Source organism: Triticum dicoccoides, chromosome 4A (genome assembly GCF_002162155.2).
Source record: "Triticum dicoccoides isolate Atlit2015 ecotype Zavitan chromosome 4A, WEW_v2.0, whole genome shotgun sequence".
Classification (NCBI taxonomy): domain Eukaryota; kingdom Viridiplantae; phylum Streptophyta; class Magnoliopsida; order Poales; family Poaceae; genus Triticum; species Triticum dicoccoides.
In genome coordinates, this window is record NC_041386.1 from 742,998,508 (window position 1) to 743,006,021 (window position 7,514).

The 7,514-nt window shown below is 45.5% G+C and overlaps 1 long non-coding RNA gene and 1 pseudogene across 1 annotated transcript; one reads left to right on the plus strand and one right to left on the minus strand.

Moving 5' to 3' along the window:
* The first annotated feature begins 253 nt into the window (after positions 1 to 253).
* On the plus strand, positions 254 to 6,892 carry LOC119290004 (annotated as a pseudogene).
* LOC119290005 lies at positions 3,576 to 5,253 on the minus strand. Its single transcript, XR_005141679.1, has 3 exons — positions 4,927 to 5,253; positions 4,540 to 4,617; positions 3,576 to 3,718 (listed from the first exon to the last, which is right to left on the minus strand). It is a non-coding gene; the product is annotated as an uncharacterized LOC119290005 (long non-coding RNA).
* Positions 6,893 to 7,514: the final 622 nt, after the last annotated feature.

The window sequence follows — 7,514 nt, forward strand, 5'->3', positions numbered from 1 at the left end:
TTGGAGGACTTCATATTTGAAATTGAAGTTATGATGATGATTTAGGCTGTACTGGGTCCACCTGCTGACATGGAATTTTATTCCTCACCACGTGTTTCCCTTGTGTCTACGTGGACATGCACCCCTCTCTTCTTCACCTTATCCTTGTCTGGTCTTCCGTAAGAGAATCAATCTCCACCATCTCGCTCTCCGCGTGGCGCAGCCAAGGCCACAACCACGCGGGTCTCTGGATCCGGAGGAGATGAAGCAGCCAGCCGGAGAGGTTGGGCCGGGACGCCCGCCGGCGCTCTGGTTGCGCGGCCGAGTTGCCCGCCAGCGCTCACCAGGACACCGACGCCACCACGATTGGTCTGTCAGCGTCGTCCTGTGCCAGTTCCGAAGCAGTACATTTCCTCTTCGCTTGGAGCTCCCGTGGCCGTACGCAGCCTTCTTCTCCGACTCTGACCGCCGCTGCCGCATCCCGATCCCAACTAATTTGATCTCACCGCCGCGACGCCGCCCGAGCCCCCCGCTTGCTTGAGACCATCCCGCTTCCCCTGATACTCATCAGCAGTCAGCACAATCCACTCTCTGTGTCCCCTCTCTCTCTCTCTCTCTTCCAAGTGGTAAGCAAACTGCCTACGGGCTACAGCAGCAGGTGAGAATAGATACAGCTGGGTTCTCAATGTTATCATCTGATTTAGGAGCATGTCCTTTTTTTTTGAAACTGAGGTAGAAGATTTGCCTCATCCATTAATTAAGTAGGAGTAGAAGATAGTAGTTGCCCAGTTAATTAAGCATGTCCATTTTGTTTCTTCTATATCACATAAAATAGTTGCAAAGATACAGGACTAACAATCGTTGGATACACACACCAATTTATCATCATTTGAGAAACTTGATCATTGTAACTTGTGTGAAGGAACCTCCAAACATAGCAAGGGCTGATCGATATTATCTTCTGAACTGAAAGAACATTCTGGAACGATTTCAAATGCACACAAATTCTTTAATTCTGACCATCCTCTGTCGTTTGCTCTCAACATGTTGCTCAAACTCCTTTATATCTAAAAAATAGAGCTATTTAGAAAGAGGGGGTGCTACGTACTCACTACCAGAAACGTGACTAAGTGTGTGGGCCAGTAGCCGTCAGGAAAAGAAATATGGCCGTCAGGAATATAATTCCTGTCGGCCAACCGACAGGAACAACCCACAGCCATAGCCTGCCAGGAATGAATGAATATGCTTGACGGACGGCCCACAGGAATATTAATGTTGTCGGTTATCCCTGACGGTTGGTGCACAGGAAAGAAATGTTGCGTCAGATTTATGCTTCCCGAAAATACATATTCCTGTCGTCCACCTGTCAGGAAAGACTGTCAGGAAGGACTTATACCTGTAGGTTCAGCCGACAGGAAAATTATACTACGTTGCTGCAGCACGCGCTCATTCCTGTGAGCCATTGGCCGTCACTGTCACATCATGATGTTGATTTTTTATTTCATATTCCTACCACAAAAGCAATGTGCTTAACCCAGGTTCTACAAATGTTGCATTATTTCACAGAAACCATATGAGAATATATTTATATGACAACATATGACTTCATATAGCATCATCAGTTCCATACATATATAATTACACTACAAGGCTACAAAGGTACCATCCACAAAATGATCTGCTAACTACAATAATACTAGCAAAATACACCGGCTTGCAACTACCACCAGATGTATCAACATCAGTTCCATACATACATATATCAACAAATTACACTACAAGGCTACAAAGGTACCATCCACAAAAGGATCTGCCAACTACAACAATACTAGCAAAATACGCCGGCTTGCAACTACCACCAGATCTCAGTTCTCATTCCTAAGCCATACCAGATACACAAGTCCACAAAAGAGCATATTACGACCACCTATAGTCTGATGTTATCATGTTGATTGAGCAATCAGTTTCCGCCATGGTTGGCTGCGTCAACGGTCTGATCGCCGACATTTCCAGTGGCTTCATCCTCCTCGCTTGACTCCATGACATCATTGTTGCCATCAACCGCTTGCGAGCCGGCTTGAGATGAGTTATTTCTCCCCTGAATCAAGAAGTAACCAAATTGTTATTTAATCCGATTTAGAACAATAAAAACACTTGTTAGATAACAAGTGGAGACAACATAACCAAACGAACCAAATAATATCCATTTATTGATTAATGCTTGGCACCAAGAACTGATTTTGTCTAGGCTACTTTCAAGTTCCAATCAGATGGACCTTAAGCATGGCAAGCATTATTTATACGGAAATTGGGCACAACAGCTAAAGAATCTTGTGAGAATAGACGAGCTCACAGATGCAAACATCCAAACAAATTAATACAAAACATGATAAACAATCTCATATGCAACACAGTGTTGATATTGCAGCCACATCAGCGTAGACAGGTCAGAAGGAATGCACAAAACTAAGTTGAGTAGTGGACATCACACATTCATCCATATGATATATACAACTTCAAGTTTCTCATACACTTACTTCTGGTTGCGAAACAGCTCCATGGCTTAGTATATGTAGTATATGAGCTGGCAACTCTTTTCCTATCTCCTTGAAAAGTGCCTGCAAACAAAGAAGAAATGTTACTAGAGTTGATACTTGAGAAGTTGAGATCCATTGCTTTAGAATGTGTGCATGAATTTGTACATACAGTTATGAGCTGCCCATGCATATCTACTTTCTGCTGTAGCATCTCCTTAGCACGCCTGAGTTCTGCATTTTCTTCATTAACACGCCTGAGTTGTTCCTTCTCTCGAAGTGTGAGCGAAATTGATGCACTGGCATTTCTTTTTCTAGCTGCTGATTTAATATCTGCTTTCTTAATAGCCCCATCGCCTATTGACACGCGACCATGAGGAATGCCACCTGATGCTTCATACAGCAGCTCACCGTCCAGCTCTCTTCCCTCCCAACTATCTGGATACTTCTCTTTAGCCAATGCAGTATAGTCATCCTGACAATCAAAAATTATAGTTTGTTCACAACATGCTAGTAAATTAACGTCTTAAAAACCTATAAGCAATATGGCAGTAGAAACGATGACATACAAAGCGTTTTTGTGCTTTCTGGCTCATGATTGCACCATTGCTAATGATTGCGCCATTGTTGCCACTGCTACTCACATTCTTCATTCCACATTTCATTGCAGTATATGTATTCAGCGTGGTCGCCTTCTCAGGTCCAAGCGTCTCTTCCTATAAGACCACATAAATTGAAGCAAAGTCATGGCATCATCATGTAATAGAAAAACTAAGTGTGAAGCAAATCATACAATAATCACGACATACCAAATACTGTTGTGCCTCCGCAAAAGGTCGTGAGCCTCCTCGGTTTTGAGCAATATCCTCAGATTTCAAGCGAGCTTCTCGTCCCCTCCCCCTGTTGGTCTTGTATTCCTTTGATGTCCAATAACGACATCATCCAGGCCATGCAACTTCCTTGCACCATGGTATCCTACTCTGGAGGTATTGCTCATATTCGAGTTCTCTTGCACAAGCCATCGAGTCATCAAGCTTCTCTCCTTGATTCTCGTAGTAAAGCTTCACAGCATCCACACGAAGTTGGTACAACATGTCTTTCACCTTTTTCCTTGCATATGTGTCAATAATCCGGTTAGCCTCTTGCTCAATTTGGATTCGGGCACTGTCATCTTCCTCGTCATCAACATGCAGCTCAAACAAGTTCTACATGTTCAGAAATTTACAGATCAGATTTTTACAGCAATACAAAGATATGTATAATAATAATTGCAATTGCTCCAAAAAAAATTCTACTTACCCAAAACTCTTCCTTCACACGATCTGCGGCTGTCATGGATTATTTTTAAGGTATCATCAAAATGTGCAATGGACATGTTGTATTGTGATTTCATAGCCAGCAAGCGAGCTACAGCAGAAAGACGTGTGTGTTTTGTGTTCTCATGTACCAATTCATCGGCACTACTGACCATCCTATAAAAAGCCTTGGCAGAGGAGGTTGGCTCCTCAGTAACCGGTGGAGGATGGCTACCACCTAAGTCAACCAACATATTGTCCATTCGATCAGTTTCATTACAGCCCTCTTGATGATGTACTAAAGGGACAGATCCATCAGCAGCAGCTACAAAACTCTCACCATGTTCTGTCCAGGTTCTGTAATTTGGCTTATACCCATGTTTATACAAGTGTTTCTCTACAATGTGCCTTTCTTGCGGAAAATAATTCCGACATTTGGCGCACGGACACTTAATTTTACCACCTTCAGCTATGGAAGAGAAGGCACGGTCTATAAATCGTGCAGTTTCTTCAAGCCATATATTAGAAGGGACTTGACCAAACACCCATCCACTATACATCCAATCACGGTTCTCCATTATTTAACCAAGAATTCATACTGAAATAAAATTCACAGAAATGGGGATATTTCAGAAAAATAATAGCATACTAAAGGGCAGCAGCACAAATAACAATTCACAAAAATACAATTGTTTCAGACATAAATTTAAGAGCTCAAAGCTATAACTTACCAATATACTTGTTCAAGCTGGGAAATTACGGCGTCGAAAAGGGTGGCAGCCAACTCCCCTAGCTGTTTGCTGATGTTTCTGGAAAATTATACGTGTTAAATTAACTTTACTAGAATAAAATAGATAGCAGGTAGCAGATGTCATAGAAGCTACAACCTAGAAAAAATAAACAGTTAGATGGTCATGTACAGAAGCTACAACATGTTAGCTGTTCAGTGAGGTTGCTACAGACGCTACAACATACATCTAAGAACAACCAAAACTAATCTGTTCAAATCAACCGTATACTAATCAGACGTGCCTAAAATAGTTTCAACTAAGCTTAAACGCTACACAAGAAATAGAGCAAGCTAATCTTAGATCCAGGAAAAGGAGGTGATATATTACCAGAGATATGAAGACAGAGGGCTTGTGATGCAGCGAGGAGAGGAGTACGGACAGCCAGAGGTGAAGACGCGTAAAGTTGAATGGGGGGACTAGTACGGGAGCTCGGTGGGGAGGCGGGTGCTGGTGCTCCGGCGGGTGGCGAGGTGGAGACCGGCGCTACGCCGGTGGTGAGGCAGATGCGGGCGGAAGAACGGCCTTCCGCGGGAAGGGGAGGCAGCGGCGGCGGTGGACCGGAGGATGGTGTGGCGGCGGCTGCGGCGGTGGACCGGACGATGGAGGCGGCGACGGTGGACCGGACGATGGTGGCGTTGGACAGGGCGATGGTGGCGGCGGTGGTGGAGTGGCAGGAGACTGAATTGGGGATCGAGGGTTCTGGAGACTGAACTAGGGATCGAGAGGGTTCTGTTTGCCCTCTCATTTTGTACTGGGCCTAATTCTGTGAGCCCAAACACACAGGAAAATAGACAAAATGGATGGGCCTCGGCTAAAAATGCGCGCGCAATGAAATCCGGTGGCGCGAAGCGAGAGCCCGAGGGCGCGAAGGGCCGAATGCTATTTCTGTGGGCCGTGACCCACAGGGATATATTCTTCCTGTGCGTTTACTCAAAGCCTACAGGAATATAGTGCAAAAACCTGTCGGCTATAGCCCGGCCTACAGTAAAACGATACTTTCCTGTGAGCTTACGTGGGGCTGACAGGAATATAAGTTGGCTCACAGACTTAGTCGCGATTCTGGTAGTGACTGAATACTAACAAATAATGTGTCTGCAGGTTGATCAACCTTGAGACTGAACCTCTTCACACGCTTCGAGGCCACTGAGAGGGAATACTGCGAGATAATAAGAATGGGTCCCTTGGTCATGCAACACGTACGGTTCTGGCGCAGCCGTCCTATGGCGACACCGTCTGTTGAGTACAATGATCAAGCCATAGTTGAGAGTCTCGCTGAAAATAATGTGAGAACGATGTGGGCTAGCAGAAGGATGCGGAAGGACGAACAAGTGTACTTAGTACACGTTCAGGGCACTGCTGGCATCGGTCTCCCGACCACGCTGGTCGTCAAGAAGTTCCAGAACGTGGACGGAACACTGGACGACAATATGGAGAACCGGTGCAAGTCGGAGATGATCTTGTTAGCCAGCGTTCGTCACGACAATATCGTCAACGTCCTACATGTTATCCAGAGGGAAGATGCCATCATGCTCGTCTACAGGTACGCGGTGAACGGCAGCCTCGACTACTGGTTGCACTGGCGGGAGGGGGGCGGGGCCCGCTGAGCTGGCCGGAGAGGATGGCAATCGCCATTGGCGTGGCCAAAGGGCTCTACCACTTGCACCACGGAGGTACCAAACCGGTCTTCCACCACAACATCAACTCTAGCAACATCTTGCTTGATCTGGATTTCAAGGCTGTGATTGCCAGTTTTGAGGCCGCTCAGATGAACATGGCCGGTCTCAACCAACCATTGCCCATCACAGAGATTGCAGTTGGTAACTTTGGGTATGCAGCCCCAGGTACAAGGGTGATCGATGCACGCAATGTCTTAACTAGCTAGCTTGGTTTTTTAACTGGTACTGATAACTATGGTATGGCAACAAACCAGGTGACGGAGAAGGTAGACATCTACAGCTTCGGTGTGGTGCTGCTAGAGCTAGTCACGGGGCAGGCAGCCAATGGAGCTGGATCGGATGGTCATTTGGCGATTTGGGCACAGAAGAACTTAGAAGAACTGATGGCAAACCATCTGGAAATGTTCAAGAATACCGTGGACAAGGGCATACCAGATAAAGCAAAGTACCTGCCGGAGATGGCCTCCGTGTTCAGGTTGGGCGTGGATTGCATCGTCAGGGATACGCAGCAAAGGCCATCCATGTTGACGGCGCATAAACGACTCTGCCGTAGCCGTCGCCGATTCTGTAGCCTGCTATCAACTACGAGGTCACTAAGCTGAACCAAGAGCCTTAGTTAGTTTCTGTATCAAATGGTGCTATTTTCTGTGCAGTCATCGGTAAGCCCCACTTTGTGCACCTTATTGTTTGTGAAATAAAGGTGAAAGAGAAAAAAAAGTTAAAATGAAATATTTTTTAGGCCTCACTTTTTTTCTCTTTCACCTTTATTTCACAATGCAATGCAAGTCATCGGTAAGCCTCTGCTTCAAAGAAGCTGCACACACATCCGAATGAAATTAAGGCCCTGTGAAATGCAGTTTTCTTCAAGCACATACATACGTACATTGCATTGCATTGCAGGCAACAATGATCTTCTTACACAGGACCGGAGTGACTTGCATGTTGCAGCGTCAAAATCCGATTCATACTAGCTGCAGCTAGCGTGCTATGAGTCTCTTGTGACAACCCAAGTAGCATTACAAGATTTATCTGAAACTCATTCTCCACGGATTGTAAGATAGTACTACTAAATTTCTAGTAGTTTTTAGAAACCGAATCAGAATGCAAACGATTTCAGTTTCACCATCGGGATGGTGCGTTTGAAGCTGTCGAGTGGGGCCATACGTTGCAGGGTGCATTAATCCTGCTACACTCAGTCAGGACCTGATCCAACCTGCTGCTGCTGCTGCCCCCCCCACC